The following is a 9,594-nucleotide window of genomic DNA, read 5'->3' as shown; positions in this document are numbered from 1 at the left end:
TTAGCGCCGGCATGAATAACAATCTTACTGTATTTACGTTTAGCATTAGCCAGCACTTTTAAATTTGCCAAGATGTCAGGCGCTCTGGCTCCCGGTAAACATTTGACTATGGTGGCTGGTGTCTCTATATTCACGTTCCGTACAATAGAATCACCAATAACTAGAGCACTTTCATCATGTTTCTCAGTGGGTGCATCACTGAGTGGGGAGAACCTGTTTAATGTTTTGATCGGAACAGAAGAGCAGTGTTTTGACCCACGACTACGCTGCCTCACCGTCACCCAGTTGCCCTGCTGCTGGGGCTCTGTTTCCGGAACCGAACAATGTACAGGAATCCCTGAGCTAGACGCATCCAAAGCCGTATCTAGAGCCCTAAGATTTTTACTATCCTCAATTTAAGTTTGGATGCGTGTCTCTAATTCTGAAATCTTCTCTGTCAGCCTAACTATTTCCCTGCATTTATCACATGTGAATCCCTCATCAGCGACAGAGATAGATAAACTGTACATGTGGCAAGAGGTGCAAGAAACAATGATAGGAGAAGCCATTACTCACCGTGCTTGATGAAAATTCTTACTGCGGTTGTTTGATGAACTTGTGAAAAACTGGAGCGAGGGAGAGGAGAAAAGAAAACAGCGATAGGTTCGAATGAAGACGCTAATGACAAGCTAACGAGTGCTAACGCTTTGCAGGTGTACTGCACTCACGGAAATAAAATAAAAGTGAACGATCAAAGTTAATCTGATAAGATTGATCGATAATATCAGAAATATGGTGTGAATTAAGTTATATTTTACCACTTTAAAAAACAGAGAGTGATAGTAAGATAAAGATTCTAGAGAAAAAAATAAAATAAAAACAGCTACACGGAGCTACAATTTGCTACAGAAGGCCAACAGGAAGTAGAGAAAACACTGTCCAACAGCGACACCCGCAGGCAGGAGTCAGTCAATTCATATTCAAAGTGCAGTTGACTGAACAGTATTTACTGACTAACTAAAGCATTCAAATGAAACATTAAATCAAAACATTAAACGTTACATTTTCGTGCATTTGTTAATTATATTTCTTGTTTTGGGTAATGTCTTGTAATCACGGAATTCACATAAGCCTAATAATCATAACAAAAGATCGCTAGCATACGGGACTGACTGTTAATACTCATGCTTTGTACTTCACTTCACATTTCGTTTTTAGCAACATTTGCATCTCTAGATTAATGAATTCACTTATAAACATCTTAAACCTACTAAACATCATATTTATATAATAAATAATAGCGACTTACAGCCTTATGTGGGCCACGACCTCACCGTATGAGCCGCACTTCAGCCATGACACTTCACAATGAACTCAGCGCAAGTCATATGAAAGTTACCATACACAGTCCTCGCCACAAGAGGGCGCTTAAAGGTCAACATATAAATAAACCAAACTTTCTTTATTATTAAACTGAACCATTACACTGAATGTGGCCTAATTTTCTCTCACATATCACACAAGTATGTCTGTGATCATGGGCATCATCACATTTATTAAATCAAGTATTAATACTACACTAATGAATAATGTATTATGTTTAGCAAAACATACCTTTACTTTGAGCCTGCTTTTCTCTTCTTTCTTTTTTCGGCTCAAGAAAGATATCGTTTGGATGCCATTTAATTTCAAATTAAAATAGCATCAATATGCATTGCATAAATTAGAAAAATGTCGATCAAAAAAAGCAACCAGACTTATGACGTTATATAACTTTAGACTTATTTAAGACACTTTCTCGAGTATATATCGAAAGGAATTTACAGAGATATGTGGCTAAGTGGAATATGTGGAATCTGTACTAGGAATACGTTACGACATTCTAGTTCACCCAATGGCTTATTGCGGGAGGTGTTATGCTAAATAGAGTGTGGTGTTGCTGTGTATGTTTCTAATCTTTTTCCGCTTTTATTTAGACAGTTTTTTATTATTATTATTATCGTTTTCAGCTATTTGTCATGTATGAATTATTCAGAGATATTGTTTTAATAAAATATGTTTTGTATTTTGCTCACCGTCATTGTGAATTGTATCGTGTTAATGGGGTCTGTGCATTACAAGAGCGTTATAATTGACACATGACCACTCATACTATATGTGGATATTTGAAAAAATAAAACAATTAAAAATGCGTGACATCATTTGCGGGGCCCTCATATCAAAGAGGGGCCCCAGGCGACCGCCTGTATCACCTGTTGAACGGGCCGGCACTGCCAGAGAGATATCATTGAGTTTACAGGCTAAAGTGGTCTTGTTGTTGTAAACACTGTTGCTATTGTAGAAAAAAAATATTTGCGTCACATTTAAAATATAATTATATTTTAATTCATTTCTGAATTGTTTTTATTTTTATAATGATAATTCAGAGAATGAGAAAATCTGAATAAGTCTAACCAGTGTTGTGATAATTATTTTTAAGGCACTCTACGTGTTAAAAAATAAATAAGTACTGTAATATAATAATAGTTTAGTCAAATAACATAAAAAAGACCAGACCCCTCGATGCCTGTGAAACTTTTCTCCCTCAAACATCACGCTAGTGTTACTTCTACACTACAGGCTACACACAGCAATATAAACAACATATCTGCATGTTCTTGTAAAATAATAATAGGTAAATAAACATCAAAGTCACTTCGCTGAGAATGAAATACCACTTACCAGCTGCCGCGGTGTTCAAAATATCCTCTAGCAATTAAAAAATGAATCATTAAAAGTGAATCATCGTCCCGGTCGGATGAGGTCGTCGTCGTCAGGTGAAAGGTCATCATGTTGGTCATTTTATTTACTGCTAAATTATTAATAAATTGTACTAATTTTATGATTGGGCGTGGGCAGATATTCACAAAAGGGCACTTAAGGGGCAAAGGAGCAGATGTTCAAGTGAACCGGTTCTTTCGGACGCTCTGTGTGTCAGTCTGCTTCACGCTGAATCACGCATGCGCAGTATCATCATCAGCTCCTCGGTTCTCGAATCGGACGCGTCTGACAGAAACGGTTCTCAGTTCAGTGTACGAATAAATGTCGAAATAATAATTATTATTGTTCTGCGTAGTTTGAAGAGAAATATTTTTTTATTATTTATCCTGGATATATATATATATTTTTTAATCAGGAAGAGGGTGGGGGGTCAAATGGGGGGGTCAAGACGTTTTTTTGCAGGGTCTTGAGACCCCCCAAGACCCCCCCGGCACCGCCGGTGCTCCTGCCCTGAGAGCAGTGCTAATGCTAATGCTAACTGACTGATGTAATGTCAAGGAGAGTTCTTTTTTTGCTCATATCAGTTTCACAGACAGCGTGAAAGCATTGGCAAAGCATGTTTTACTCCAGTTACCTCATAAACAACTTTGGTGTAATCAACTGATGAATTAGTCAAGTGAAAATGCATAATATATAATATTTAGTCCATGGTTATTTGTTCTGTCCATCTTTGTTTGCTAATTATCTTGTTGCTAATTATTAGATGTTCATTTTTTTTCATGAAAATACATGGTAAATGAACTTACCTTGCAATAAATGCCTCCCACGAAGCGTCAGTAACGTATCTGTCTGAAGTATTCTTTCCACACGTTCAAATTTCCTGACTCCACCTCTGCTTCAATTTCATTGGTTGAATCTGTAAGCCAATCATTTTCCTTTCTGCCCTCAGAACATGTTTGAGTAAGTAAATATTCCCATCTACGTTTTTAAGCTTTATCACTATTATAGTGTTATTTTTCGCCCAATCTCTCTAAAATATGTGGATGGTTGTTTAGAATTAATGCAAATTTAATATATGTGTGAATATATGAGCTTTTTTAGCAGTTTGAAGCCATTTAGAACAGAAATATATATATTTTTTTTTTAAGTCTTAAAGGTGCTCTAAGCGATGCCGGGAGTAGTAACTTCTTGTTGACGTTCAAATTGTTGTCAAACAAAACGGAGGCTAGCTAGACCCTCCCTCCTCCTCATCCGTGCACTAACCCCCCAAACCCCACCCCCAAATCTTTCTTGTCGGTTATTGGCTGTAACAGTTTGTTATGTTTTGTGGTGCGGGTGAGCCCAGTTTGTTTTTCTTGTTGTCTGTGGACCCTGTGGTGTCTAGAGAGACCCCGTTTTTTTACAGTGTGTTCAGGGGACAAGCAGCTAGCGGATAGTGAGGAGATGTTTGCTGGATGTGACAAAAAAATGTTTTGGCCTAAAAAATGTGTGACATCACTTAGAGCACCTTTAAGAACAGTTATAGTGCCACATGTAGTTCGATCCCCATGAAACTTTCCATGCTTATTAAGAGTAAGTTTTATGAAGTTTTGAGTTTTTGTTTAGGTTTTAAAGGCTTTGGGGTATGTTTGCCCATTCCCCTTTTCTAAATGAGCCCTTATAGCTAACCAAAGGACAAAATTCAATTTTTTTGTTACTTTTTGATGTAGAGAGTCCACAGAATATAACTGCAGTGGTTTGGTTCCGATTGGGCAAAAAACCTCTGACAAGTTCAGAAAAGTATGTTTTTGACCTATCTCTGAATATTTAATAAACAATTTGATTGACAGCTTCGCTCCCAGAGGCAAAGTTGGTCCAGACAGTAGGATAGGGCACAGTGGAGCAAAAAGTGGGTATGCGCCATATGCGGCGCATGGGGGCGCCGCACCATGGGGGGTGTCAAAGCGATGGTTAATTTTTTTTTTTTTATATAATAAAAAATAAAAATTTATATTAAAAGTTATAAAATATTAAAAGTATATATATATATATATATATATATATATATATATATATATATATATATATATAATATATACATTTTAGAGGACTAACAGGCGCCGGTGCCCTCATAATATTCCATCGTAGAATTTAGACATAGAACCTCGCGAGGGGTGGGGCGCCGTGAGCGCTGAGTGAGCAGCAGTAACGTTAGTCGTTGTCCTTGAAACTCGAAAAAGATGGATAAAACAAAAAAGCTCTCGGGGGCTAAAAATAGAAAAAGAAAGAGGGAAAATGAGATGGCATGTCAAGGGATGCGACAGCAGCTAAATAAGTGATTGGTTTAAGGCAACAGGTAGGATTTAAAATGTGACGTCTATGCTCGGAGAATATGTAAAACTGGAATATGAGCTGTCATTTATTCCGTCATCACCCGGGTGCTGATAGCGCGCGTACACAGATGAGACCTAAACAGCACACGTTGATATCTGTGTTTAAACTAAACTAATTTAAGCTTTGTCAATTTCAACATTTAAGAGGCAGAGGACGCGAGCTTGCGCGCTTAGTGAGAAGATTTGTGCATGCGCTCATCAGAAGCGCATAACGCGCGCAAATATAAGCTCTCTCTTAAGTATTGTGTTTAAATGGAGAAATTCAGACAAAAATTATGTCAAAATGCCTATCTTGGTAAGTATCCTATAGCAGACATAGCCAGCTGAACATAGGCCACCAGTGCCTTCTCTTAAATTGACAGTCTTTATATTAATCGAACAGCAACAACAAAGAAATCACTCACACCTGATTAAAAAGCTTTTGTAACAGATTGTTCAGTTTCTCCTAATGTTGGCTCGAAAGGCTATAATGGTCAAATGGGTTGGTAGTGATGCCCCCTCTACTCAGATGTGGAAATCTATGATATCTGAAGTTGTAACTCTAGAAAGATTGAAGTATTGTCGCAATGGTAAATCGCACCTGTTTAAAAAATTAATAAATAAAACTAATAAATACCAGACCATAACAGACAAGGAAAAACTCTATTAGTAAAGATCAGCTAGCAAGCCAAGCAAACACTAACTCACATACAAAACGAGCCAGCAAATACATGAGGGAAATGAGCACAATAAATAGGAAGGAAGGCACACAAACACAAGGTGAGAACAATCAATTAATGAGCACCAAACAAGGACTAAACGAGGGGGCATGGCAATGTGAAACAAGGGGCCAGGACAAAAGGAGCACATGGCCAACATAAACAAAGACAAAGCCATGTGGTCATAAACAGGAAAAACAGAGAAACACTAAACAAAGACAAAATAGACACAGATGCCAGGGTAAATCCCTGACAGTTCTTTGATAATGTAAATGTTCTTTGCTCTCTTTCTTTACAATTTAAGTGTTATAATTAGTAACTTACAGTGTTTTTATTAATTCCAAGTTAAATAAAGTCACACATATTAATATTTGTCATAACATGACACCTATATCTGGTACTTAAATAAAAAGATATGTTTTATGCGTAGTTAATAGCCTAGATTACACTAACATTATAGGCTACTTTGCCTATCGCCAGATATAGATAAACTAACATGATCTAAAATGAAGCAAAATGCATTTACTCTCACATCCTTAAGAATCAAGATATTTCATCATGAGACAGTAAATACATTTAGAGATATTTCATATAAAAAAAGAAAATTAATAAAACCAATAAGCCTACAAGTTATTGTGGTTGCTGTGTGTTACATGAATGTAACAAGCATGACGAGGGCCCTCAAAAATAATAAGCAAAGCCACTAAAAGGCAAGCTTTTTTTATTGACCAAAACAAAACATACAAATTGTAATATAATGTATAACAGTTCACAAATAATAATAATAATAATAATAATGTAAATAAAAACATACCAGAGTGTACAAACCATTAATTTATCAAAAACTGTATATTCGTGAAAAATATTGTCCTCTTTGACTTTTTATTAACAATGTTCTTCAAACTGGTGCAGTAGTCCTATAGTCTTCCAAAGACAATGAATTAAATTTGTCTTGGATCCTGCCTATTTCTTCTTATGTATGTGAAATTTTCCCAAAATAATAAAAAGCTGTACAAGTAGAGTGAAATTATTATTAGGCTATTACTTTCACTGGAACAACACATACATGTATCAACATTTATTTAAATTGAATTTGTTTTATTTATTTATTTTATTTAAAAGTCATAAAAAATATTTTTGATCCACATGGATGTATACAAATTTATTTCAGTAATCTGAATATATCTTGTTGCCGACAAAACTGCACATCTGATTTTAGATTATAAATTTGTCAGGCATTAATTTAGAGAAGCGCACATTTATAGAATTCTATCATGATCTGCAATACCTCATACAGCCACAAGATGTCACTGCATCATCATTTGTTGTGTATTCAGGTAGTGCATTTACATTTAATGCAAAGTTTTATAAATAAAGCACAAGCAACAATCACAAAGCAAAATAGTAATCCAAATTGTTGTTGCTGATAACTGGCAATTAATGTAGGAGAGGTATTTGTGTTATTTTTATTAAGTTAAAAAGCTCGGTCTTGGTTTGTTGCTAAATGACTGGCTACCCTTCACAGACCAGAATGTTTAGCTCCAGACCAAGGGTGTAAATTTCATCTAACAGTAGCACCCATCGTACAATAATTTCATGCCCTTGCTCCAAACACAGGCACATTTCAAAATGTTTGCCCACAATTATTATAATTATTTTTAGTTTTATTTATTATTTTTATTTTTTTATTTTTTTTATGAACAGGACTGACATAGGTTCTTGTTGTAGCATATGCATATTCAAAGCATTTTGTTCATTTTAATAAGGTTGAAATTATTTGTCAGTCTCTCCTTTAAACGCACGGGCCAAATGGTTTCACAATCACATTAAGTACTGATTCCTAAAACAGTTAAATTGTGTATGTATTGCATTAGGGGTCATTAAGAGAGACAGAATATTTATGTAATCATACCCATTGTAAATTATTGCTTGATGGATTGGTATGAATCATAAAAGTCTATGAGCAGTTACAGCTATAAAATGCATTCCAGATACTCCATGAACTAATGTCACCACATGCCACGGTCCTCAGTCAGGAGTCATGTATAAGGCATACAAATTTCAGACTGGGTCAAATACATTTAACATGAGATAAAGAAGAGAATGTTGTTTCATTGTTGTAAAATGGCAAGGAAGACAAAACTGGTTTGCTTCGAACATGTGTGCAAAAACATTTTGGATTCATAGCCTTCTTGGGATAGTGGCCAATAAATGTACAATGGCACAAATTAATGGGAGGTAAACCTGGGACTATTGATGCATGGTAATCTTTTTCTTCTGACATTTTGGAATATGTAAAGGAATGATAATGTCATTTATTTTTTTTATTTTTTTTTCTCTCTTTCCAACTGTAAATTATTGATAATGTGTCTGTTGCTCCCACTTCCCTGTTTGTTTGTTGGTTTGGATGGATGGATGGATGTTGTTTTGTTAATGTAAAAAATAAAAAGTTGATCACACAAAAAAAGAGGTTAATGTTGAGTAACTTACTGTACGTTTTAACAGCACAAAGTAGTTGCACCCCTTGGTGGAAACTTCAGTGCTGCTGGGTCAGGAGCTGACCCTATGGGGAACATATCAGGGTGTGACAGTGTCTGAAGCATGTCATCTCTTTTGGCAAATAAACTGCCCATAGATAATGGAAGTATTTTTCCCCTTGAAGGCGGGTTGTTTTATTAACTCCACCCGCATTTGGAAGAGTAGAAGTGGAATTGTTCCTTTTTATTTATTTTAATTTTTTTTGGACATGTTTCAGAAAATTTGGTGGTCATGTTGATCCCCCCACGCAATCACAAGATGGTAAAATTACAAATACTGGACTAAACTATTCAACTGTACAAAATAAAAATATATATATACAGTACAGACCAAAAGTTTGGAAACATTACTATTTTTAATGTTTTTGGAAGAAGTTTCTTCTGCTCATCAAGCCTGCATTTATTTGATCAAAAATACAGAAAAAATGTAATATTGTGATATATTATTACAATTTAAAATAATTGTTTTTAAATTTATTATACTTTAAATTATCATTTATTTCTGTGATGCAAAGCTGAATTTTTAGGATCATTATCACATGATCCTTTAGAAATTATTCTAATATGATGATTCATTATCAAAGTTGGAAACAGTTCTGCTGCTTAATATTTTTTCAGAACATGTGATACTTTTTTAGGATACTTTGATGAATAAAAAGTAAAAAAAAAAAAAAAAAGAAGCTATGGTTTTAAAATATAAATATTTTGTAATAACAATATACTCTACTGGTCAGTAATTTGGGGTCAGTAATTTTTTTTCTTTCTTTTTTTTTTTTTTAAATAAAATCAATACTTTTATTCAGCAAGGATGTGTTAAATTGATAAAAAGTGATACCAAAGAAAATATATTATTAGAATATATATTATTAGATTATTATTTTTTTTTTAATAAATGCAGTTCTTTTTAACCTTTTATTCGTCAAATATATTAGACAGCAGAACTGTTTCCAACACTCATAATAAATCAGAATATTAGAATGATTTCTAAATGATCAAGTGATAGACTGGATGTTACATGTGACACTGAAGGCTGGAGTAATGATGCTGAAAATTCAGCTTTGCATCACAGGAATAAATTATTTTTTTTTAAAGTATATTCAAATAGAAAACTATTTTAAGATGTAATAATACTTCATAATATAACTGTTTTTTTTCTGTATTTTGATCAAATAAATGCAGGCTTGATGAGCAGAAGAAACTTCTTTCAAAAACATTAAAAATAGTAATGTTTCCAAACTTTTGGTCTGT

This window comes from Carassius carassius, chromosome 13 (genome assembly GCF_963082965.1).
Source record: "Carassius carassius chromosome 13, fCarCar2.1, whole genome shotgun sequence".
Lineage (NCBI taxonomy): Eukaryota > Metazoa > Chordata > Actinopteri > Cypriniformes > Cyprinidae > Carassius > Carassius carassius.
Note: the sequence above shows the minus strand (reverse complement) of the source record.